Raw genomic sequence first — 23,893 nt, 5'->3', positions numbered from 1 at the left:
GTGATACTAAAACAATTAGACCCTTCGCCCTCAAGGGCCACGGGTCAATAGCCCATTCGGCTTCGCCTCATGGGCTATGGACCCGTAGCCCGCAAGGGCTACAGGTCTAATTGTTAAAATAGCGGGATCTTTGTTTACAATATCTGTTTCCTTACCAAACGCTTCAGTTTCTGATAGAAAGAACCTGATTTATTGAAGACTTGATGTATAACGCGGCTTTAAAAAATCCAAAGTTATACAAAAACTATATGGGCTCATCAGGACATTTACAACCTAAAAAAAGGTTTGCGGTTTTTGAAACTCAATATCACTTGAATATCACACCCAAAGAGCTAAAGCTTTCACCGATTAGTTTCATAAGCTGTCTAAAGAAGGGTGCTAGAAAGGCAAAATGTAAACAATGATCGCAGCAAAGATTCCCCTGAAGACAACAGTATGACGCCAGCGCGTTGCCAGTGATCTGTTTGCTCGTGTTTTGGCAACCATTTTTACCGTGTTATTGCGTCACAACGTTGTCTATTTAAGTGCACACATCGGCTAACTATGCTTCACTTAAAAAAATGGGTAACAAGACATGTATTTACAGTTTGTTATCCACATGTTTCGGTTTCGGTATTCTGAATCCTTCCTGAAGTTTCGTTGCGATTTGACGAGGGTTTATTCCTGGATAAGGAGATCCACCTAGATGTGATAAACACAGGCAACATGATGGTTTGCACGACTCAGTTATAGCTTAAATGTAAATGTTGTGTAACTAAACCTACCTATGGTGAGAATCTCGTACAGCAGCATGCCATAGCTCCAACTGCCAAAACAGACAACATAAATAATACATTACTGGTATCAAAAAATTGTACGGAAAGAGGAGTTGTAAATGTAAATCTGTAAAAAAAGTGGTCATGCACTTAGCTATACAAGCACTAAGCTCAGCTAGTTTACAGGCATGCCACTGAAACAAAGGAAACAATATTTCAAATAAACGTAACAGTTAATAATCCCAACTGGCAGGAGGCAAACCAGATGGCCGAGGACCGAGGATTTGACCGAGGATTTGAACTCGGAACTACTGAGAAACAAATCCCGCAAGTGGCAGGGTGGAGGCCTTGAACACGGAACCTCCGGACTACAAAACCAGCGCCCTAAGCCACTCGGCCACGCTGCCTCCTCAAGGAGTTGGTGAAACAATGAAGGGAAACAAGGGTTGTTAAAGCCACCACTGCTTGGCTTTTTGTTTGGTTTCCTCAGAAACGAAACGGTATTGTTTTCAGTTCAGGGGTGAACTATTTACATAGTGATTTGTAATATCCAATCAGAGTAAAGTTCGTAATTGTTAATGTAAATACGGTGGAAATTGGGTCATCGCAAGAAAATGTGGCGTTCCGAACATTTCAATTGCTGCTTTATTCGAAAATGGGGAATTACGACTGAGACTCTCGTTTCTCGTTATTAAAATACACAAGAAAACTATACACTGGGCTTCTATTCGGATAGTAATGGTAAAAGGAAGTTTATTTTGGAGGTAGAGAGATCGCCAGACCACGCGATTTCTCCACTAATGTAATATTTTAAGCCCATGGAAGCAGTTCGTTTTGTTTAGTTCAACGAAGAAATGGTACTGTTTTCCGTTTCAGAGTGATTTATTGACATAGTAAGTATGAATGTTATCAGCCAGTAACGCTTGTAATTCACAAGGTAAACATGTTCAAGAAAAATAACTTCTCGAAACTAAATTTTATTTCTTGACACGGAAAGAAAAGGAAATTAAAATGTCATGCAGGTGGAAATAATTGGCGACTTAAATGTTCCTAAGTCTTACTGAAACGATGTATTCTAGAGAAACGAAGATATCTGTTTCCGTGCTTGATTTAAATGTGATTAAGATCACAACTACGGCGACATAATTTTGGCCAATCAGAACACTTGTCAGGAATAACAATCCCGCCCCTTTTCTGTGGCTGTTTACGGGAAAAGAACACGCACTTGGAGCGTTTGGAGGATACTACAGATACGAGATATTGTGGAAGGTAACTAATTCATCGTATTGTAATTTAATTAACGTTCGTATATTGCAAAATAGGCACAATGTGGCTTTTTTATGAGGTTTTCTTCATATCGCAGGTGTCGACATTTTCCAGATTTAGTTGAATTTCTCGAATTTTCCGCCACAATTCCAGTAACTTTACTTCTTAGAGCGCAATTTTAAAAATAAGAAAATTTGTATTTCGACATACCGCGGCATTTCAAGAGCTGGTTTCCATGAAAACACCGATAGCATTTGTATTTTAGCTTCATAATATTCAAGCGAAAGTGTCGTCACACATGAGGCGTCCTTTTTTAAAAGAAAAATATACTGCGTCACTGACAACGAAACGTAGAGCGCCACATGCTTTTGCCTCTCAGCTTTATTTAGCCTCACACACAATACTTTGAATTTCTGAAAAATTTGGCGGGGCTGTGCGGCCCGCTACCCAAAGCACTTACCCTATTTAAGACCAAAGTCTGCGATTTTTCTAACCTATTTATGGCCTGACCCTTAAATTAATACCCTGTTTCAGACCTGCCGTAGTTCTCTAGGTCAGAATGATGTTAAAGGTATTGTGAATGGCTTTAGTTGCTGGTCTTATCGATAATGATGAAAAAAGTAGCTTCTTCTAAAAAACATACCGAATTCAAGACTAGAGTGCAAAAACCATACCCAGTTTGAGACCAAAATTACCAAAATCGATATTCTACTTCTGACTAAAATGTCTTAAAAAACACGTCCCTCTGACGCTGGACATACCTATATAGCCGATGTAAGGGAGCACCCCCCTCCCCTAGGGCAGAGTCAAAGTGAAGTAATATATAGATTTAGCCAAGCCTAAAAGCGGAGCTCGTCAGTTATTTTTTGGAATGTTGTTACTGATGAAAATAATCCAACATGTACATGTATGTGAAGTAAACTGCGAGCGATTTTATAGTTTCAGCCCGAACTAGGATCACATCAGCAGATCGAGGTGTAAGATGGTGTAATGATGAAAACAGAGCCATGATTTCAAGCATTTCAGGGGAGCCACCAATAATGTTGATCACATAACAGAACTGTCTTCTGTGCTTTTTGGTGACATTTCCTGTTCTTTCTTATTGAGAAAGACATGACATTGTTATTAATCATTATATTCTTTCTTAGTTAACAATTGGGACTCCTGCACAAAAGAAGTTTATTTACACATTTTTTGTTGTTGTGGGGTACGACTGAAATGTAGTGGCTACAATATATTCAGTCCCCAAATTTCTACCAAATGAAATCTCACAAAAATACCAAAGTAGTATACACATGTAAAAAGTTAAAAAGTTTTGTTTTCTAACTTGATCCCCAAAGACAGTTAGCTATCTTCATTTTTGTATGGCATCTCCTCCTGCTAAAAGGGTTTGCACCATCTCTTAAAGTATAGGTATAAGCAAAATCACTCTGGCATGAACGATAAATATGATATTTTGTTGCTGATCATGAATACTTGCATAGGCTTCTGATAATAATTTTACTATTCAATTCCAATGTGATTTGTTCTTTTTCTCGAATGAGATTGTGGACTACAGGAGCTGTTATTGGGTTCCATTAATTAATTTTGCTCATAATGATTAAATTATACCAAGAATTATAAGTACATGTAAGCTATAAGTAAGTTATATTATGTACGTGTATTTTGTCTGCACTACACAACCAAACGCACTCAAAGATTATGAGGCATAGGTACATTTGTCAGAAAAAGCCAGCATATCAAAGATATGTTTAGATTGACACATCAATTAAAGATAATTTATAGCAAAATGGATAAACAATACATCAATATCCTGCATGCACCAAAGCTGGACATGGGGTTATAAGGCAATCATTTAAACAACTGATTGAAATAATTTATAAATTAGAGAACACTATTTGCACAACACTAGGGAACAAATTAACCTTATTGAACGTTGCGAATGGCAAGGCTGTCAGTAGAATGTCACAAATTTCTCAACTCTTTCTTTCTACAAAAATACTAATCCTGCAACTTTGCTTAAGACCCAGTTCTCCATTTCGTGTTGGCAAAATATTAATTTATGCCATGCCCAATGCCAGTTATCACAAAATTGATTTAAGAGCAACATAAACCAAGCACAATAAATATCATTTTTAAGCCAAAAAAGCAATTATTTGAATAAACCATGACATAATGAGTAAATTGTCTCCAAGAAAAACTGATTAATTTAACAGACACTTTAAATAATTAGTTAATACATGTATCATAGGTGTTTCTTAATAATGTAATACAGTTTATCTGTCACAATGTTGCAGCTACAGCTGTATGATATTACTACACACAGTATGGGTTGCAGAACTCAACTTCCAAGTCAGTTTGTTCAATGAACTTTGTGCAGAAATTATTATGGCATCAAGTTGTCTGTGAATATAGAGAAACCAAACAAAGCATTACAATCTTAAGTTATAAATTATTGAACTCTTTTACATGTATGTACAATGTATATTCCATTAATATTGGGGATCTCTCAGAAGCTACATCTATGATGATTTAATTTGCTCCCAGTGCATTTTTTAATGGAACTTTTCACACATTAATATCTATGTTATGACAGCGGTCTCTGTGTTCTATAACAATTAGTACACAAGAAAAATACACTCAGTAAAATACTGTTTACAATAAAAATCAATCCCTATAAGCAATCATAAGGACCTTCAATTTATATTTCTTTAGAAATATCTCACCTGGCCATGGTTGCTTTGAAAATCTTTGCTGTTTTAATCCAGGTTGCCCATGTGTACACTGTTCATATATTGACTGACAGGAACAGGGATGTAATCATACTGTATATCGCTGCTACTTGAACACCACTGAACATACAAAGACATATCAATTATAATTTATAACCAACAGATGACATTCCTTTCATTGATATACAGTGTCCTTCATTACTAGTTGTTTACTGAGTGTCTACAGTAGTGAATCAAATGCTCGGGGGATGGCACCAAAACTTTCACAGTGGCAGGCTCTGTCCTGAGATGCAAAGCAAACATATATAACTGTTATGAACTTGGCGACTTGCTTTTGAGCGCACATGCAATTTGCTTTAAACAAGAAACTGGAACATTGCAGTACAACAATGTGCATGTAGTCCCAATCAAAGGGCCATCCAGGCTGTTTGGTTGTACATATAACTGAAAATCAGACTTTGTCAGGATAAATACTGATGTTCTTGCTGACTTAATCTGAGTGGGCAGTTCCAGAAGATATTCACACGCAATGTCTGAGAAATCATTAATTACAAAATATGCTTTAAGAAATATCTTACCTGGTAAGGCCAACTTTCAGAAAGTTTTGTAATCTAGACTGGCTGGCCAGTTCATACATTTGACAAGTTCATAACAGTTAAATTTGTGCGCTTCAACATCACATTACAATGTACATGTAGTAGCGTTGGTCAACTGAAAACAGCATAATTTGGTTAATTAATTTACACTGTACAATATTTGGTTATATATTGGTGTATATCGTTGCACACCAACAGATGACTATTAAAATTAATTTACAGAACATATTGGCAGCTAAATCATAACAAGTGAAAAATTGAGCATGAGCCATTTACATGTACATGTAACAGCCCTCACCTCAGAACTGTCATAGATATAATATATTTTCAAACTCGCTGAAATTTCAGATTATTCAATATTAACATGCACGTACATCTTTAACAGTGTGTTTGCTTTACATTCACTTTACACACAACCGGTATCCACCATAGGCAGACTTTTAAGTTTGCCTTTGAAAATAAATTGCATCATCTAATGCATCTTTCATTACCTATTCTTGTGACGAAATGACACAAAATCCAAGTACAAGAAGTCATAAGCATAAAACTAACTTAATTACCTGGTAATGCTTACAGCACCTCTTACTGTCTGCATATGCCGTCCATAAACTGGTACTGCCTGGACAATACTCATTATTTTTCTGATCACATCTTTTAAAATGTCACTGTTATATAATTTGTCCTGAAAAGGCAAATGCATGAAATGTTATGCCTTTGGCACTCACCACATACCTTTACATGATGTACAATGTACACCAAGTCATGATCGACATTCACAATTCTTTTTACTTTCATTGTAACTTTTTTTGTAACTTTTTGCGGTGTCATTTTCCCACACTTGAAGACAGGACTTCCACATTAGGTGGTAATTCTCTATGAATTCACAGGGAGTGATAACAATTAAATGGTGACTAACTTTAGCAAAGGAGGCATTCAAATGTCAGATTTTAGCGTTAACTTTCTTCGACGAGCAAAAAAGTAAAGCACAACAAAGAAAACAGTCAGTGACATTCGGTTAATAAGTTAGTCAATCAAAAAATTAGTGTGAAAAAGAGAGCAGAGAGAGAGAGTGGAGCGAGGAATGCACTCTTACCAACTAAATTTTGAATGTACATAAGTAAAAGTTATTTTTATTACCGAGAAATGGTCAGGGCAAGGACTTCTATGCCCTAAATTTTTTCTACGTATGTAAATGTCATTTTCACTGTTCAAGTTACCGAGCACAGCTCTAAGCATTTTTTTTAATTAGTACTATCTCACTGTTATGGAACATTTCCATAAGTGTAAATACCACACTAGGGAATAACATCTCATTAGGAAAATAGGGGCCATGTACCCCCAACCAAAAACAGTGGCACTAATAAAATGAAATAGCAAATCAGAATCGAAGTAGAGCTTTACTTGCCGACAGGGTTTACATGCATAATCGTCTACTCGACATTTCGACTACAAGCATTTCACCAAACCGAACTAACTGGACAACAACAAAATAAAACGAGGAAATCTACATTATAAACACGATATGCATATCATTACAGCTGAGTATCAAATAGCAAATCCCTTCTCAATGAAGGATGACTGAATGAAAGAAAGGATGAAGAAAATTCGTTTAAGCTTGCAGTGTTAAAGTTTAACAATTATTCACGCTTAACCATAGATTTGAATATCACAGTGTGTATTTTTGCCGACGGCTTAATTTAGCTTTGCAGTCATTTTATCGGCGGTAGCTTTACCAGTCTTCAACCAAATTAACCTGGAAATTCCTCCGAAGCATTTCGTCAAACCGAATAAATTGAACTAACAAAACGAGGAAATACTTTGTAATCACAAGATGTAAATATTCACATAGGTACGTCAAAAGTAAATTTAGCAAATCCTGTTCGCTTCGGCTTAAAATGGTTTGTTGACCTATCTTGGTTTAAGAAATTTTTGTAGTCTAGGAAGCGGTTGTGCCAATTAACACAGAGAAAACTTCAAAACTCGCCCGATAGTGTTTACAAATACAGATTTTTTTTTTTAAACGTGACGACGAAACTCGAGACAAAATTTGATTTGTTTACAATATGCAACTTACAACCTCTATCCACAAAACCACTCAAGTGTTATTGTTATGAGCGAAATTAAACCTATGTAATTTACAAAATGCCTCACAGCATGGCTTCAAATAAGGAAGACTTTAAAAAAGGATTCCTACTGAAAATAAGCTTATCTCGCCGAGGCAACTTCATAATTTCCATAGCAAACGCCACAACAAACGTCGCTTACCTCAAGTTGGCAATTCACTTCGGCCAGTGCAAATCTTCCAGGCAGAAACTTGCTGCAAAAGTTGTGAAGACTGAACGGAACTGATCTAATCTTTTCGATAGATCAACGAATCAACCACTTTTTTCCGCTGTGTTTTCTGTTTTACACTAAACACACAGTTCTCTAGTTCGTCACCTGATTTTAATCATGTGACTTTTCTTGCTCGGCTGCACAGCATCTCGACGCGCGAATTAATTGAGCGGTTCTATAGTCGTCGGGTATTTCGTCTCCTTTCTATAGTCCTCGTTACCTTTGCTTCACGGCATTGTTCCGTATTATTTCATCCCCTTTCTCTAGTCCTTGACTCGCTATAATTAACGGCAGTGTTCAGTACTGTTTCACCTCCTTCCCCAGCGCTGGCCCGCTCTCTTTCACGATCTTCTTCGCTACTTCTTTGCTACTTCTTTGCCTGTACTTTCTTGCATTCCGTTTCTGTTTTATGCTTCAGTGCAACCCCATCTTAAAAACGTTAGATCAACCTCCGCTATTATTTGTTGATATTGCAAATAGAAATGAGTTTTCTTTTCTTTAAAAATCCCGCCAAAAAAAGATGGCATTCCTCGGTTCCCCCGTTTGCGCTACCGCGAGGCTCCTCTCCCCCTCCCCCAGAGTCTGTACGGACGGCGTTCGCTCGCTCGCTCGTACGGTGACGTCATAACCAAATTTTCTCGGCTTGATGGGTTTACCAAAATTTCTAAGGTATGGGGCTCTGCTCGCGCGCCTTCGGCGCGCGGGAGCTCCGCTATCACAAGAAAATACATTTCGAAGCGCGTTGACTGTAATAACTGATACATGTGTGGACAACTCAAATTAATTGGCCCTTTCTCTTTTATAATAGGTTCAGTACTAAACCTTACCTGGCCGAAAAACCCCAGGCTCTGACAACTGAGCAGATCAGTGCGGTGCAAAGCGGCGCATTAGCACATATCCCTCTCACCCCAGGACTTCTCATGCACAAGATATCCAAACCCCGACCTTTCTCAGACTTTCAATACCTTTCCGGAAACGAAACACCATTTCTTTCTGAAAAATAGCTTCTTGTTGATATTGCCCCTCATGTTTCTCAGTCTGTTGAGCAAACTGTAATTCCCAAGAATTCGATCTTTTTAGAGAATCGCTTTGTCATAGATCTAGATATATATTTTTTAAATCAGGACTTGCGGTCAAAAAACATTTTTCATAGCTTTAAGAATTATTGCATCCAGTTATTATGTCAGAATAAACTTCTTTAATTGTGAATAGCTTTTACCAACTCTACACGAAACGCGTGTTTTGGGCCGTCAAGGGAATACGTGAATATCCAATCAAAACGGGAGGGAGAGGGGGAGGGGAAAAAAACGATTCATAACGGGCCTAGGCATGTCTGGGTATTTTTGGTGCAATGGCTGCTCAAATTTGTACAAATACAGAGCAACAATTTATGAGTAAACCACGAGACCTTCAACATCTCCACTCACGTTTCCTTATGCACCCTCCATGAAGTATATATATTGGGCAACCATCACGATATTATCACAGAAAATTAATTAGCCTTATCTTCCTCGGTCAATTTTCAAAACCAGTGACCTCCCTTTGTTCTTTCTTTCATTCTCAGTCATTCTGGTTTGGTTCAAATGTCGACCCACCTCTCCATCCTCTCTAACCTCGAAGGTCATTCTGTACAGTTTGCTTGTGGGGGTCGGAGTTCCAAGGAGTCCAAGATTTTTCTTTGCCTCTAGCAGCACCCCATTTCCTTTCTACAGGCGAAACGCTCAACAGGAAATTCCAGTGTCTTTTTTATTATTGGTTTTTTAAAAAGAATCAAAAGCGTTTATGGGCACCTGGTAAAAATCTTATCCTTTATGAGCTTTTATAAACCCTTGACAAACAACTGCACGTGGAGACAAATGTTGTTAAGTCGTTGTTTAGCACTTACACGTCACTTTGTGTTGTGTATGTTCCATATAACAAAGCTTCATAAGCAGTCCACTTAACAGGCAACCGGCCCTGAGAGAAAAATAAACAAATAAATAACTTAACTAGAAGTCTTCATGCTATCCTATGATATTTGTCGGATGTTTATCAGTAGTCCCATTCGGTCAGGCTTATGTACTCACTCGACTTTGTTTGGTGTAAATATCATCTTGCTGAACATTCCTCGCCATCCCAAAATCTGTCACCTTACATTTCTCTCCTTCACCAACAAGAACATTTCTGGCCGCCAAGTCACGATGGATTATCTGAAACAGATGTCGTTTTTAGTTGATCTGCTTTACTGCTATTGGGTTAAATAATTTTCTTTTTCGAAAATGCCCTTGCAGTCACTGAGTTGCAATTATTATAGGTTTTTACCTTCCTCGACGACAAATAAGCCATCCCGTCAGCTACCTGGCACGCAAATCTCATCAACTGCTTTGAAGTTAGGTTGGTTTCCGGCTTTTTATCCGGGTTATTAAAATACGTGTCATTGAGCCCACGACTCTTTCTCAAGTAACCCAGCGGATCACCGTACGGCACATACTCAATAAGGACCAGTAGCGGATCTAAAAGAAAGGATATACAGCCATTACGTAAAGCGCAAAAAGAAAACGAAGATTTGAATTGACTTCACGGCTAGAGCATTAGCGAATAGGCTCGATTTCCGCCGCTTTCTCGAGTCAGGTCTACGTTCCTCCCCGAGAAGAGACGGCTGGACGCGTGAGCGACAAAGCATGTCTGTGACGTAAATTCATAATTTAATTCTTGCGGCGCTTCAGGTGGCCGGGAATGTCACCTGATGACAATCATAGGCAGGCCCACATGACGCCAACAGCTCGTAAAATTTGTGGCGTTTTCGCAACTTCTTTTAATTTTGGCCCTCCAACCTATTTTGTTTCACATTATTGTTGGGGAAGGACATTACATGTTGTGTTTTATAGAGGAGTATTTTTTTTTTTTTTTATAAAAAAAAAAAAAGTAGAGCAGAACTGTTTGACTATGGTGTAGCAACTGTCATGTCAAAGGTCACGGACATGATGTTGTATGGTGTGCGTGATGTTGACACCATGTTTATGTTTTGCTAGTTCGCTTTGCTTCCGCTCATTTAAAAATTTAATTTTGTCTGGCTTTGCCAGAGACTGGTGTCGCTTCCCTTCAAGAAGACTACCGTGCACATCAATTCGAATGAGTGTTTTGTTTCTTGAGATCGATGTTTGCGTTTATCCCTCTCTTCGTTGACTTTGTTCGTTATCTGACATCCTGGCACCACACGATTCAAATATAGATTCTAACGCATAAGACTGTTGACTATTTTGCGTGTTGTATATGCCACTATGGTTTAGATCAGGCAAGATTCCATCAGTTGACGGTATTTAGTTAAATGTCCCACTAATGCGAACGCACTTCATATCGCACAACTTCTTTGCTGCTGCGAGAAAGCTAATTTATGCAGCCTACTCGATCCAGGCAGGCAGATTTCTTATTAGTTGAAAGTAACAATGTGAAGTCCACGAGTCCAGCCGTGAGGTTCGAGGGAGGAGCGCGGGCTCCTTTCCCGAACAGCGGCTGGTAATCGAGCCTAATTAGCGAAGAGAGGACGTGTTTTTTTCGCACTGATTTAAAGTACTCAAGAAAAGGCTTATTTACGTGTAGTTCATTTTACAACTTAAATGCCGGTTATGAGCCCTCTAAGTGTTCCTCTCTTATAAGCATCCTTGGTTAAAGACCCAGCTGTTTGCTAATGAAGGTCGGGTTTCCAAAAAATGTAAGCCTTCCCCAGTGTATCCGTGTTATCTCCTCACAGAACATTGCACTTCAAATACAAATAGGCCTAGGAAGGTTTTTAGTCAATTCTGAAATGTGAAGTGAAACAACGAGCTTATTTGGTAGTCAAGCTGTCTTTCTTAATAATCTATAAGCGAATTTTGTTTACACGCTCTTAAAAATTGAAGAATACGCCCATATTAACGCGTTCCAATGATATTTTAAGAGCATTTCCCTTACCCGACTCAGTAACGCATCCTATCAGCTTGATCACGTGAGGATGAGGCTTCAGTTTTTTCATCACCTCAAGTTCTGACAGCAGGTCTATCCGGTCGGATTCAGGAGCGTTGTCTATTTGAGGCAAATGAAATTAACAATAACATGTTAGTCAATGAACGAATGAACGAATAAACGAATGTATCAATCAAACAATCGATTGATCAATCGATCAATTCAATGAATCCTGTTCAACGATAACTCGATTCTGGAAAAAGAAGAATTCAAATAGACCATTTTCGATATATTAAAATTCTAACTTGGCTCCGAGGCTTGGGGGAATAAAACAAAAGGAATCACATCGAGTTTAAGTGATGAATAATTAATTTCTTTTGTTTTATTCCTCCCAGCCTCGGAGCCATGTTAGAATTTTAATATATCGAAAATGGTCTATTGTCTCTTTAACTAAAAGTTTTCTATATAACCTTTCAACATTTTCACAGCCACAGTTATGACCCTTTGGCTGCCATAGATGTTCTTAGCTGTTGCCTCAGCGACTTGGGAGAAAGCCCCCTTTCCGATATTTTAAATGATATCGACTTGCTCTCGACCGATCTTCCAGCTTCTTGTTGAAGGATGAAGCGGCATGTAGTCTCCACCATTGTTAGGAATCTCGTAGGTTGTGCTGGTAGTGTCACTTGTTTCTGTGGACTGAACTTCTGCTTCGTGGTGGTCAACAGGGCTCTTGAAAGGACAGAAAGTAAGTTATGAAACTTTACGACAAAACTAACTTCGTCAGCGTAATAGCAGCTGCGTCGTATGCTCATAAATGATTCGAACCCGTTTGGGGGGGAGTGGGGGGTGGACACCACTAAGAAGTACTAATTCTAAAACAACACATTAGCTCAAACTTTCATAATTTTCGATACCGATAGATACGATTGCTTCGAACACCCTTTACTTGTAAAGTATATGAAAGTATTGTCATAAATCAGTTGATTGTCAAATATCCCCTGTCGTATTTTTTTCGGCTCAATATCCTAAAAGATACCGCGAAAGCTCCCGCTGTGAACTGTTTAAGGCTTGACACCATAAGAGGTACCACAACTGCCTTTTCAACCCCAAAAGGTACGACGAACACACCCGTTCTTCTTATATGGCAGTTCTCTTTTCGGATATTCAAAGGAATTCATTTTATTTATCAGAAAGAAAATTTCCTTCCTGTATCTATGCCAACCTGTTTCTGCTAGAAACAGCTTTTTCCGTGAGCCTATACCGAAAGAGAAATGTAAAGAACAACTTACCATCTGAATGGAATCTGCACGTGACGAAGACCTGCCAATGCTGCAATTAGAAAACATTTCATTTTAAATTCTTAAGTCCTTGAAATAAGCACTGTTGTTGCTTCCTAAGTGTGTGGTTCAGTTAAAACTTTCCCCAAGGCAAAGGATAAACTATACAAACATTTGAGAATTTTTCATCACTGAACTTTGATTATTGTACTCACCGTTGTTCAGACTTCAGAATTGCTGAAAAACAAGTGTCCTGAGAATGACAAAGAAACGAATTGGGCTTCTTTAAAAAAGTTTCATGCCACGATGCCTTCATAAGAGATCTCTTTTTAGGAATTTTGTGGACTATTTTAAGCAACAGCATGGGTAAGAGAATCCGTAACATTTTAGTTAAACTCGTATCTTAGGCATCCGACACTTTTTCCGTTGCATGCTTGGATCGGCCCGAGCCCAACTTGACATGGAGTCCGGAAGGTTCTCCTTAGGATGGACTTACGGGAACACTCTGCCCAGAAGGGCTACATATCAGGATGAGGATGTATAAATGGGTAGGGAATTTCTATGATTTGAACGGCAGAAAAGGATAGGAAAAGTGTCCTGTAGGGGCCATTTCAGACAAAGGTAACGGCTAATTTATTCAAATATGAGTAATTGAGTGTAATTCCGCTTGGACGACTCGACAACTTTGTTAATTTAAATTGTAGTAAGGCATTTGATACGATTACCTGGACCTCGACGTATTCTCCAGTGGATAACGCTAATAACAACTATGATTATCACCAATAGGATTATGACAGTGAGATAAACAGCATGAAGAATCTCCAATTCTTTGTCGCACCTAACAACTGATAATAATCATAATAAAGGTTAGAAATAGGAACACGCGCTCAGTTATGCAGGTATACACCGAAATTGTTTCATTACCTGCTTGATTCTGGTTCGCAGTGGATCTAGTGGACTCTACAATAACAGGAAAGAAGACAGAATTAGGATTGACACTAAAAACAGTACTCGAAGATAATAATAATACCTATTCTGTAAGGATTCAGATTAATCTATTTACTGTACAATGTTACTCATTTGTTTTGAAGAAAAGAAATTTGGAGATCAAAAACTAGTTAAATAATTCGTATTTTGTTATAATGTACCTCCTAAAACTCTGATCCTCTTTATATTGTGCTTTTCTTTCAAACTCTCTCCATATTTGTTGGTTGCAGTCACCACTAAGTCATACCACTGGCCTTTTCTGAGTGTGACGACGTAAGCATGGATAGAGACATCATAAATGACCTCAATCTTTATCCAGGTTCCTACGGTATCGTTACTTGTAACGTTTCGAATATACACAGTGTATTGTGTGATGTCCGCTCCATTGCTGCTTGGCGTTGTCCATTTTGTGACCACTTCATCGCTGTGTATTTCGGCAGGCAAGTCTATGATGTCTGGTGTTTCGGGAATTCCTGAGTAAAAACAGTATTCAAGATACTGTTTGCTAACAGTGGGATAAAATTTGAAATGTTGCCCCATTTTTTCCGAAATAGTAGTTTAAGGGACATCTTGCCATCATCAAGGTTGAACATTCAATTACGGAAAGCTTCTGAATATCTTACCGATAACCTTTGTTCTGATAGTCTTTTGCACAGGTGCACCTTCAAAGGCAGCATTTCTGGCAAACACCTTCACGTTGTACTCGGTATTTCGCTCCAAATCTCCAACAGACAGACTGGTTATTCCAGGGTCAGTAATATTAACATTCTTTATCTCAGTGCTACCCTTTAGTATAACCACTCGGTATGCTGTGATAGGACTCTCTCCATCAACAGTTGGTGCAGTCCATTTTACTGTCAGTGAGGTGGCTTGAATGTCTGTGGCTGAAGATATGATGACCGGGGATCCTGGTTCTTCTAACGAAATCAAAAGAAGAAATTTGATTTGGATCATTATATCTCGCTTTGTGTTGAAATGAAGTTGACAGTATGTTGTAACAATCCCTCACCCTGATCGTTAAATTAGTGGTAACGACGTCTTTTGAATGTGGAAACCTGTAATAACCAGGGAAAAGAATCCTTTATTTCCGGATTTTAATTTTCAATTTTTAACTTCCAAGGCTGTTAATACTGTATAGGTTTTAAACCAAAATATGTAATCAAAACGTCAGGTCAGCGTTAACTTTCTACAGCACTTAAGCGAACTGGTTAACTTTTAGATGATAAGAGAAAGGGGCTTTTGTATAGCTGGACTATTAAGCTCAAATACTTTGTTAAGCTGACACATACGTATTTGTTTCAGAGTCAGCGAGACGTCTTTTAAAGAATCAAGGCCATTGTAAGCGACACACTTGTATTCACCAAAATTTTTTTCATCATTTAAGGACACCTCCACTGTACTTTCTTTAGCTGTGACTGTGTTTAGTTCATTTCCATCAGGTTTGTACCAGATGAGTGTTGGTGCAGGAACACCATCTGATACACACTTCAACGTCACTGTCTGACCAATCCAAGACTTTGCAGCTGATGAAGTAACACTTACTATTTCTGCCGGGTCTGTGGAAAAAAAAAAAAGTTCGCTTCAGACCTTAGGCAAAAGGAACTCCACCCAGAATTTTAAAGCTTATCTTCGATGTCTAATTGGGAAAGTCCGCAAGATAATTAAACTTTCGTGTGCCTTTTAAAACAGCCAAGTCAAAAGATAGATATAAAACTGTGCATAATGAAAATGTAATAATAACTCAGACTCACAACGAACCACCAAGATCTCTTTGTGAGATTTTGTTCCTACTGAGCTGTTAGCTGTACATATATACAGTCCATCATCAGTCCTCTTTATTTGATCGAAGTTCAAATACGCTGTTTTCCTCCCGGAACTTTTTATTTTTGCATTTCGTATCCATGATATTTCCGGGTCTGGTTTTCCAGTCGCTTTGCAACTGATATTGACTGAAGATCCTTCAATGTAACTTCCGTTTATTGATGGTGGGCTGATAACAGGTATTTCTACGAAGAAAGGAAATTGTTGAGCAGTGTTAAAAAAAAAGGATCACAGCTGGTACCTAACATATCAATCCGAAGAGTCCGTGTTTTACCTCTTTTCCAAACACCGCGAAGGTAGTCGAAAATACGACATGAAGCGGAGTATTTTCGACTTACTTCGAGGTGTTTGGAAATGTGTTTGATATATCTTCTCAATCGGACACTAAAACTAAAACTACGCGGGGAAAACGGAAAAAGGAACTGCAAACATGTATGCTTATTTAGATGTTTTATTAAAGGCAAGTCAAACAATAGCAAGAGGCCATTTTCCAGTATGGACAAAAAGGTACCTCGAGTGAATGATGATACCGATGGTGACAATGATTCACAGAGTTTTTTTTTCAATTTAATTACTGTCGCAAGTAATTCGAATTTGCTTTGGTGCAGCTTTACTACGTTTTTTGATTGGTTTAAGATGTTTCTGCGCCTCCTAATCAACCAATCATATGCAAAACCTGAACTTATTGTGACTCGGTATGTACTTCTCCCGCGCCAGGTGCGTGTATTTGATACGAGTCCTTATAGGTTCACTTTGTTGTTTTTGTCCGTTGCAGTTGTTAATCACAAAATGTGTTTTCTTTCTGATAATAAGTTATTATGTGATAATCAACATGGCTTAAGACCACTTCGTTCATGTGTAACTGAGTTGCTCCAGCTTGTCCATGAGTGGCTTAGTATTCTTGAAGTGCGTGGCTCTGTGGATGCAATTTTCTAAACTTTGCGAAAGCCTTCGATAAAGTCTTCCATCCACACCTGCTACTAAAACTCTAACATCATGGAATCAAGGGTCAATTATTGGAATGGATTTCAGATTTCTTGACTACAAGAAGACAAAGAGTAGTGATGGCTATTCTTCCGGCTGGTCTGAGGTGACACCTGGCATACCTCAAGGAAGTATTTTGGGCCCCTTGCTCTTTCTCGTTTATGTTAATGACTTTCCTTTAGCAGTTAAGTGTAACTGTGGACTCTTTGCTGACGACAGTATGCTTCATCGAAAAGTTACTTCAGAGTCGGATTGTGAAGATCTCCAAACTGACCTCCATAGTGCCTATGACTGGTGTAACTCCTGGCTTGTTACTCTGAAGTCCGAAAAGTCCAAGGTCCTACACTTATCGAAAGCCAAGGATCCATATCATCATGAGTACTGGTTGTCTGACAAACCCTTATCAGCAGTAGATCACCACAAGCATCTTGGTGTCTGGCTGGAGTCTTCCCTGTCTTGGGATTACCATATAAACTATATCTGTGCTAAAGCTAATAAAGTTCTAGGTTTGATAAGGCGAACCTTTGGTCCAAACAATCCTGAAGGAGTTTCGATAGCAAAGATTTTAGTACGTCCAATTTTGGAATATGGTTGTCAGGTCTGGAATCCGTATTTAGTGAAACACATTAAAAGTATAGGGTCGATACAGAGGCGAGCTACTCGAGTCATTTGCGAATCAGAGAAAAAATATCAGGAGAGACTTGGAGTCCTTAAATGGCCTTCGCTTGAGTTACGAAGGAAGTTTATCTGCTTAGTGCAGATGTACAAGATTATTTTCGGACACTGTGACATAGATCCTCGTATGCTTTTTGATTTTAACGTATTAGCGAAAACGCGTAGGCACCATAATTTTAAGATAAGAACAAAGACGACACGTACAAATTACTTTAAATATTTATTTTTTAATCGCTACACAACTGACTGGAATGATATTCCATCGAACATTCTGCATGTACCTTCATTAGGCAGTTTTAAATCCTATCTATTGCTGGTTTTCAGTGTCACGCAATTCAAAATAGATCAAAATAAAAATCAAAACCGGGCAATAGATAAAGTCCAGAATCTGGGAAATGAAAGAAGGTAAATATGCAAAGACTCTCGCCAAAATTCTGGTCACAGCAATTTTTCTTATGCGAGATATGCGGAGAAATTTTTTATCCAAATTTATAGAGATTTGTATGGAGACGCCATGCTGGTGCCCATCCGTATGGGCACCAACAGAAACATCTGTCACTGAGTTTTTCTACAAAAGCGTGAATTTATCCCTCGAGGAACTCTAAAACATTAAAATAATACTTTTTCTAAAACGTGTACTGTTCAGATAGCCAAGTTCCCCGAAATAAGTCACTTTTTTAACCATCATGATCATGACAGCTCTCTAGGCCGTCATGTAAATGCCGCGTCACGCAAAAGCTTAGAAATTCAAGCGTAGTTTATCGCAAAACCAAGAACCCATTCGGAGCGAAAATTTGTATGAACATTAGTTTTCAGTTGCTCTTATACATCATTTAAGTAAAATCTCAGGAAGATCAATAGTTTTGTAGTTCGAATTTTAGTGACGTCATGTGAAAACCAGCTATTAGACCATTTGTGTCGATTTTAAATCAGGTGTAACTCGTGAGTGACATGTACTGTATGCAATTTAATTAGGTTAGCTATGGGCCTTATTTGATAATTTTTAGTGTCAATTTTAGTATGCAATTACTTAGGCTAGTTTTGGGCCGCACTTAAATTTTAAATTTCACTTCTTAGTTTTTTTAAAATGTTTAATATCGGAGAATATTCTTTGTATGGGAATTTAGTTTCCCCCAATTATTCTCCACTCATGTACTTTTTGTAATTTCTGTGATTTATTTACTTCTACTAGCATGACAAAGTATTATTAAACTTAAAATTAAGCTATACGGTACTGTGATTGGATTGGTTTTGGTTTCAAGACACTCTATGAAGTACATATAGATTACTTCATGGTTGGTGAGCGCGTACGATTTTTATTCACAACAAGTGAATAAAAATCGTGCAAGCGAACTAACCATGAAGTAATTTGTTTATTACATTAGTACTGAGACATTACAAATGTTTGTAGCTCTAAATCACAGGCAACTGACCACAAAAGACAAAGAAGTTGCGAACTCGATATCGCTTTTATTTAGACCCAATCAATGCTGTCAAGACGCCGAAAATACTGAATTCGAATATGCTTAAAAAGGCCAAACTGCACTTTTAAAATAATTCATTTCAAGAAAAAAGATTACAAAGCCCATTCAAAGAAATTTAGACTTACGTTTGACAATTGAAGAGTTTCTGAAAATATTGGCTCACATAAGCTTTCAAACTAACAAAGGGTTTCTACTCTGAATCGGAGTCGAGTACTTTAAGTCTTTTGTACCTCTTTGTGATTTCTGGAGTGGCCAAGGTCGGTGTTTGATTAAGGCCGCTGAAAGAGATATTGAATTGACCACCATGAATAACAGCACCGGTAAAGATCGACATTGCTTGCTGGCCTTGTTGATAATCTGCGGCCGAACTAGCTGAATGAACAGTGGTCGTAAAACATTCAGAAACTTGAGACAAATTCGATTTTTCTTCATCATGCGCTCTCCCTGTACTTAGTTCACTCACAGTATGAGACATTTTCACTTGCTGTTTTTCAGGAACAACTGAATAATTTGTCACACTTTGAAGGTTTTTGTGTCCCGATAGTTGAATTATGTCGGTCGCCGGGATATCGTTGTTTGTCAAAGCCTGAATCATGGTTTTGCGACCGCCATGGTTTTTCACATTCGGTCCAAGTCTGGCTTTTTCTGCCATTTTCCTCATTAATGAGTTAAGTTTGTTCTGGCCAACGACCGACTTTTTGAACCAAGGTTTGGAAGATTCTTGTTTTGTCCAGTTGTTTACAGCGAGGTAAAATGGGGCTTCGCTGTCGTTCATTTCTGTTGGTCGTTTCTTTGCGTATAATTTGTAGCCAGCAACGGGATCTTTTCCACTTCCAGGAACCGAAAACATTTTCGGTTTTATTTGTCTAACATCTCGGGGATTTTCGCCAGTTCGAGTCTTAGTTTTTCTCTCCGAATACTCTAAAAATTCCTCTCCATTTGTAGTTTGGAGTAGTTGCACGTCACCCCAGCACATATCCCGGTGCTCCTTACACCCACGAAGACCGAAGTGGATCGTGTTGCTGAACCAAATTGTATTCAGCAGGGCCATAGGAGTCGACGTCCCTAACAATTCTTTGTCATAGAGTAGTTTTATTTCTTCTTCTGTGAGAGCAACTGAAGCGTTAGGTTTATTTCCTTTTCCTTTCTGTTTGAGATCCTTTTGTTTTGATTGTAAAGCTCTGCGTACCTGTTCAAACTCGGCGTCTTTCATAATGTTGAATCCGTAATTCTTCGTCTTTAAATACCGTTCAAAACTGGCCATCAAAGAACGTAAGGAGCTGGGTTCATAGTCTTCGTTGCTGTCTTTCTTTCAAACGGTAATGATAAATTCAGCGATGTATGCATTCAGCTCCTTCGGGGGAATTTCTTCTATAAGTCTTGACTCGTTCCGCAGCGTCAGAAATTCTTTAAGTAAATCAACATTCTGTTGAGTTTTCTTTCTTGTATTTTCGTTTTCTTGGTCCTCGATAAATTGCTCCACTGAATTAATGTCTGCAAACCTTGAAGCAGGGAAAGCAGGGAACGTTGCAAACATTCACTCTCAATTACTCCGCATGACCGCCCCGAAAGGCGGGAAAAACCGATACGAATTTTCTCACTTGTGAAAAAAATTGTATCAGGCTTCTGATGGTCATACGATATTTTTCACTAGTTAGAAAAATCGAATGACCAATGAGATTGCTTCTCATCAAAAACAGACTATTTTTATTCAGTGAGTTTGCACTGAATAAAGTCTCAGTACTTATATAATAAACACAGTTACATACTGGTTGTCTGTAATATAGTTTTAATTATTTTGAAATGTTATGTGATGGGTCAAGGGTTGTACCGGTTGGATTTCGTAAGCTAATATATTTTTGTCGTGTGTTTTGATGATTCCTCAGGGATTACTTGATGAATATAATCCTTTTTTGATTTACGACTCAGATACGCTTTTGGTGACGTTCAAGTGGTCTCGACTTGCAGAGAAGTGAATCAAAAGACGATTATATATTACCAGATCGAAGGTGTCATCATGCTTCTTCCTAACTGTGGGTTGGATGGGTATCTGCGACCTGTGAAGGGTATAATACCATAAATCTTGTCCTGGTTTGCGCGGAAGTTTTATTGAATTTTAATCTTTGTAAGTGAAGTCGACTCAGCATGTTATAACCTTATGAAAATAAAATGGCTTTTGCGAAGAGTGAACTTCGACACCAGGAAAGAATCGAATTTGTAATCATTTTGTTTTGGAACTAACGTAACTGCAAATATTATTTTCATAAAACGTTCATGTTGTTGTTGTTGCTATTGTCTCTTGCTCTAGCGGGTTATCTGGTCTCCCCATACACCACAAATGTTTGACAACATCTTTACATGCAGCAGATATCTCTTATATCATAATCAAATTATTCTCGCATTTTGATTGGTAATTGCTTGTGATAAATTGAAGGACACACGTAATAATGCACATACGGGATACGGGATACAAGCAGGGGCACCCAAAGACGGTTTTCTCTCAAATGCATTTAAAGCTCTCTCAAATGCTTTTAAAAGCTCCGTAGGTCAATTTTAGGCTGCGCTATAAAATTTTATTTGTTTGGTCTTTCGGCTAGGGGAACTTGAGTTTAGTCGAATTCATTTAGGTTTTTTTGTCCAGTCGCAAACGCCTTAGGTGTTACTGCCTTTCCAAAAATTATAGCTGACCTTTTTTCGGTTCCCAGAACGAAATATTTATCAATGGGAAAACAACAGGCATTAAATTTTTAATATCACAAAACGTCGAGGAGACAATTTACCGGAACAATCCGTGCCTTTGATTAATATCAACTAGATATGAAGGAATAATATCAAACGCGGTCTTCACAGTGTTCACAGTTATATACTTCGTCAGCAGTTGCAAAACAGAACATAACTTTTTTTATTGCGGAGTCAATTACATATTCTAAATTCTTTCAGGCGCCTGCTTACTCTACATGTAGGTTATTTCTTGCTTAAAGTTATCACCTGCCATTAGCGATCATTCTCCCACTCTGTTTAGATTTAGCTGTCCGAACAAAACCACAAATAAGTTATGAATTACAGTATTTAACGTACTCACCTTCAACAATCAAGTGGACAGCATCAAATCGTTCGTTATCAAAAGCATCATTCGGTCTTACCACGCAGCCATAAAATCTTTCATCGCTCTTTTTGATTGAACTAAGAGTGAAGATGGCCAGACCAGAGGTTACGTTACCACCTCCTCTGCACGCCCATTATATGCTGAAGGAACTGTCACTGAAACTGAACCGCTTTTGTCAATGAAAACCAGTAATCCGTTATTCTGAATGGTATTAATCCCAGCATCCTTTAGTCCCCAAGAAATCGATCTAATATCACCAGAGAAGCTCCAGGTGAAGTTAACAGAAGAGCCGATCAACCCTGTCACAGTCCTTCCTCCATACTTTGATGTGAAAAATATCTGACATTCTAAAATTTAAGATAGAAGTAACCAAAGGTAAATTTCTTTACAGTAAATGAATTATACAGAGCTTTCAAACTATTTGTAGCTATGTAATTAGGAAAGAAACTGGAGTTAATTGTATTTTGACTCCCACCCAATGGACCTGAACTGACAAAGTGCCCGAGTAGATGGCAAAACTCAGTGACCACAGAGTAAACTCCTCACTGTTATAGGCAGACACTACAAAGGTGTGAATAGCTGAGGCACGTTAAACTTCAAACGTTATTCTAGAGCGAAAGTCTGAGGCATAGATATAAATTTTTCAGATGTGATATCTCCACAATACCGTTAATGAAGCCCATAGATTCTATTGACACAGAAGCTGTCCCCGCCTGGCCTCCCTAAAAGAATTAAGACTAACGGAGAATAAAAGCCTTTATCAATAAAAAAAAAAAATGTTTGGAAATTGCACAGTTTTTGCTAGGCCCGTCTAAGGAGTTTTATGCCCAACTAACGGAATTTTGCATTTGGTTTTGCCAGCATCGAAAGCCTCTACGCATGTCACTTTTAATGCTGCGTTAGGCGAAAAATATTTGCATTTAACTGCTCTCGCCTCCAAATGGCTTAAATGGTCAGTTCATTTCTGTTGTTCAGTTCTGTTGTGACTCACGTGCATGGGGCAGAGGTCATTCATATTTTCATAACTGACTGCCAATTTCATCGATTCCACTCATGGTTATGTGATCAGTTTGTTAGTAGCTGGATGAAGTCTAATGTTAATATGCGAATTTTGTCCATCAAGGACTTGAAAATCTCGTGGTGATCGATAAAACTTGAGGCAGTTGATCTGTTATGATCGCATTGTAACTCAACCCAAATTGGTCGAGCATACTTCACTAGCCAGGTATTTTCGACTGTCTTGTTTAAATTTCCTGAAAGTTTCTTCCCGAACGCGTTATCTGAAAGGGCTTCTTGATCATCTCGGTCTTCTAGGATGCTGCTTTTAATCTTGATTTTAAAAAAAATGTGAATAATCTTCTCATAACATGCATAACTTAAACATAAAGTAAACTGAATGTCTGAACATATCTGCGGGCGGAAGTATCAACAGGGTTGCATATGAAACAAGGCCTAGAGAGAGGACGTTTTCCGCCATCAACGATTCTGCGGAAAATCGTTTTGCTTAAGTGTTGTTATCCGATCTAGTGGAAGAAGTAATGTCTGCCGCTTTTGTAGTTTCGGGGGCGAGCGGATTTTGGATGAACACAGTCCCAGCGGTTGTCTTCATTTGGAAAGTCACACTTCAATTAAATTGAATCACGCATTAGTAACTGACTGGTTCCAGGAATGCTCTTTTGGAAACGTGTAAATATTTGTAACTCCTCGCGTACAGATTTCTTCTGTTATTTTTGTTAAAATGGAGAAAATGAGTAAAGGACAGAAAGAAAAGGGGGGTTAACCGACCTTTTAAGAGAGTTGATTGCAGTGAGTTCCAGGCCCTACACTTGCTTATATTTCTTCCTTAGCACACGCGCTTGACGTGACGTGACGTTGCGACATAAAGTTACGTGCGCAGTAAAGGCCTGGCTAAACTAGAAAACATTGTTGCGGAAACATTGGTTCTTGTGTTTTCG

At 38.4% G+C, this 23,893-nt stretch overlaps 1 long non-coding RNA gene and 1 pseudogene across 3 annotated transcripts in view; both read right to left on the bottom strand.

Annotated features, from left to right (window-relative positions):
• LOC145492665 (uncharacterized) overlaps positions 1–22,993 on the bottom strand; it is a 25,099-nt pseudogene extending 2,106 nt beyond the window's left edge. The window contains exons 1-17 of the transcript XR_014050042.1: positions 22,969–22,993; positions 21,915–22,285; positions 15,620–15,874; positions 15,158–15,424; positions 14,492–14,785; positions 14,030–14,341; positions 13,806–13,841; positions 13,607–13,726; positions 13,097–13,118; positions 12,894–12,933; positions 12,075–12,333; positions 11,614–11,724; positions 9,985–10,175; positions 9,750–9,872; positions 9,569–9,639; positions 765–805; positions 585–681 (exon numbers count right to left, since the gene is read on the bottom strand). The product of XR_014050042.1 is annotated as an uncharacterized LOC145492665 (transcript). The remainder of the gene's footprint in view (positions 1–584; positions 682–764; positions 806–9,568; positions 9,640–9,749; positions 9,873–9,984; positions 10,176–11,613; positions 11,725–12,074; positions 12,334–12,893; positions 12,934–13,096; positions 13,119–13,606; positions 13,727–13,805; positions 13,842–14,029; positions 14,342–14,491; positions 14,786–15,157; positions 15,425–15,619; positions 15,875–21,914; positions 22,286–22,968) is intronic.
• LOC145492569 (uncharacterized) lies at positions 3,241–8,129 on the bottom strand. Of its 2 annotated transcripts, XR_014050028.1 has the most exons (5): positions 7,615–8,129; positions 5,910–6,222; positions 5,332–5,464; positions 4,748–4,873; positions 3,241–4,424 (listed from the first exon to the last, which is right to left on the bottom strand). It is a non-coding gene; the product is annotated as an uncharacterized LOC145492569 (long non-coding RNA). The 2 variants fall into 2 exon arrangements; XR_014050027.1 differs by lacking the exon at positions 5,332–5,464 and having other exon boundaries at positions 7,615–8,083.
• Positions 22,994–23,893: the final 900 nt, after the last annotated feature.

Source organism: Orbicella franksi, chromosome 7 (assembly GCF_964199315.1).
Source record: "Orbicella franksi chromosome 7, jaOrbFran1.1, whole genome shotgun sequence".
NCBI classification, from domain to species: Eukaryota; Metazoa; Cnidaria; class Anthozoa; order Scleractinia; family Merulinidae; genus Orbicella; species Orbicella franksi.
This window is presented reverse-complemented; position numbering and strand designations above follow the sequence as displayed.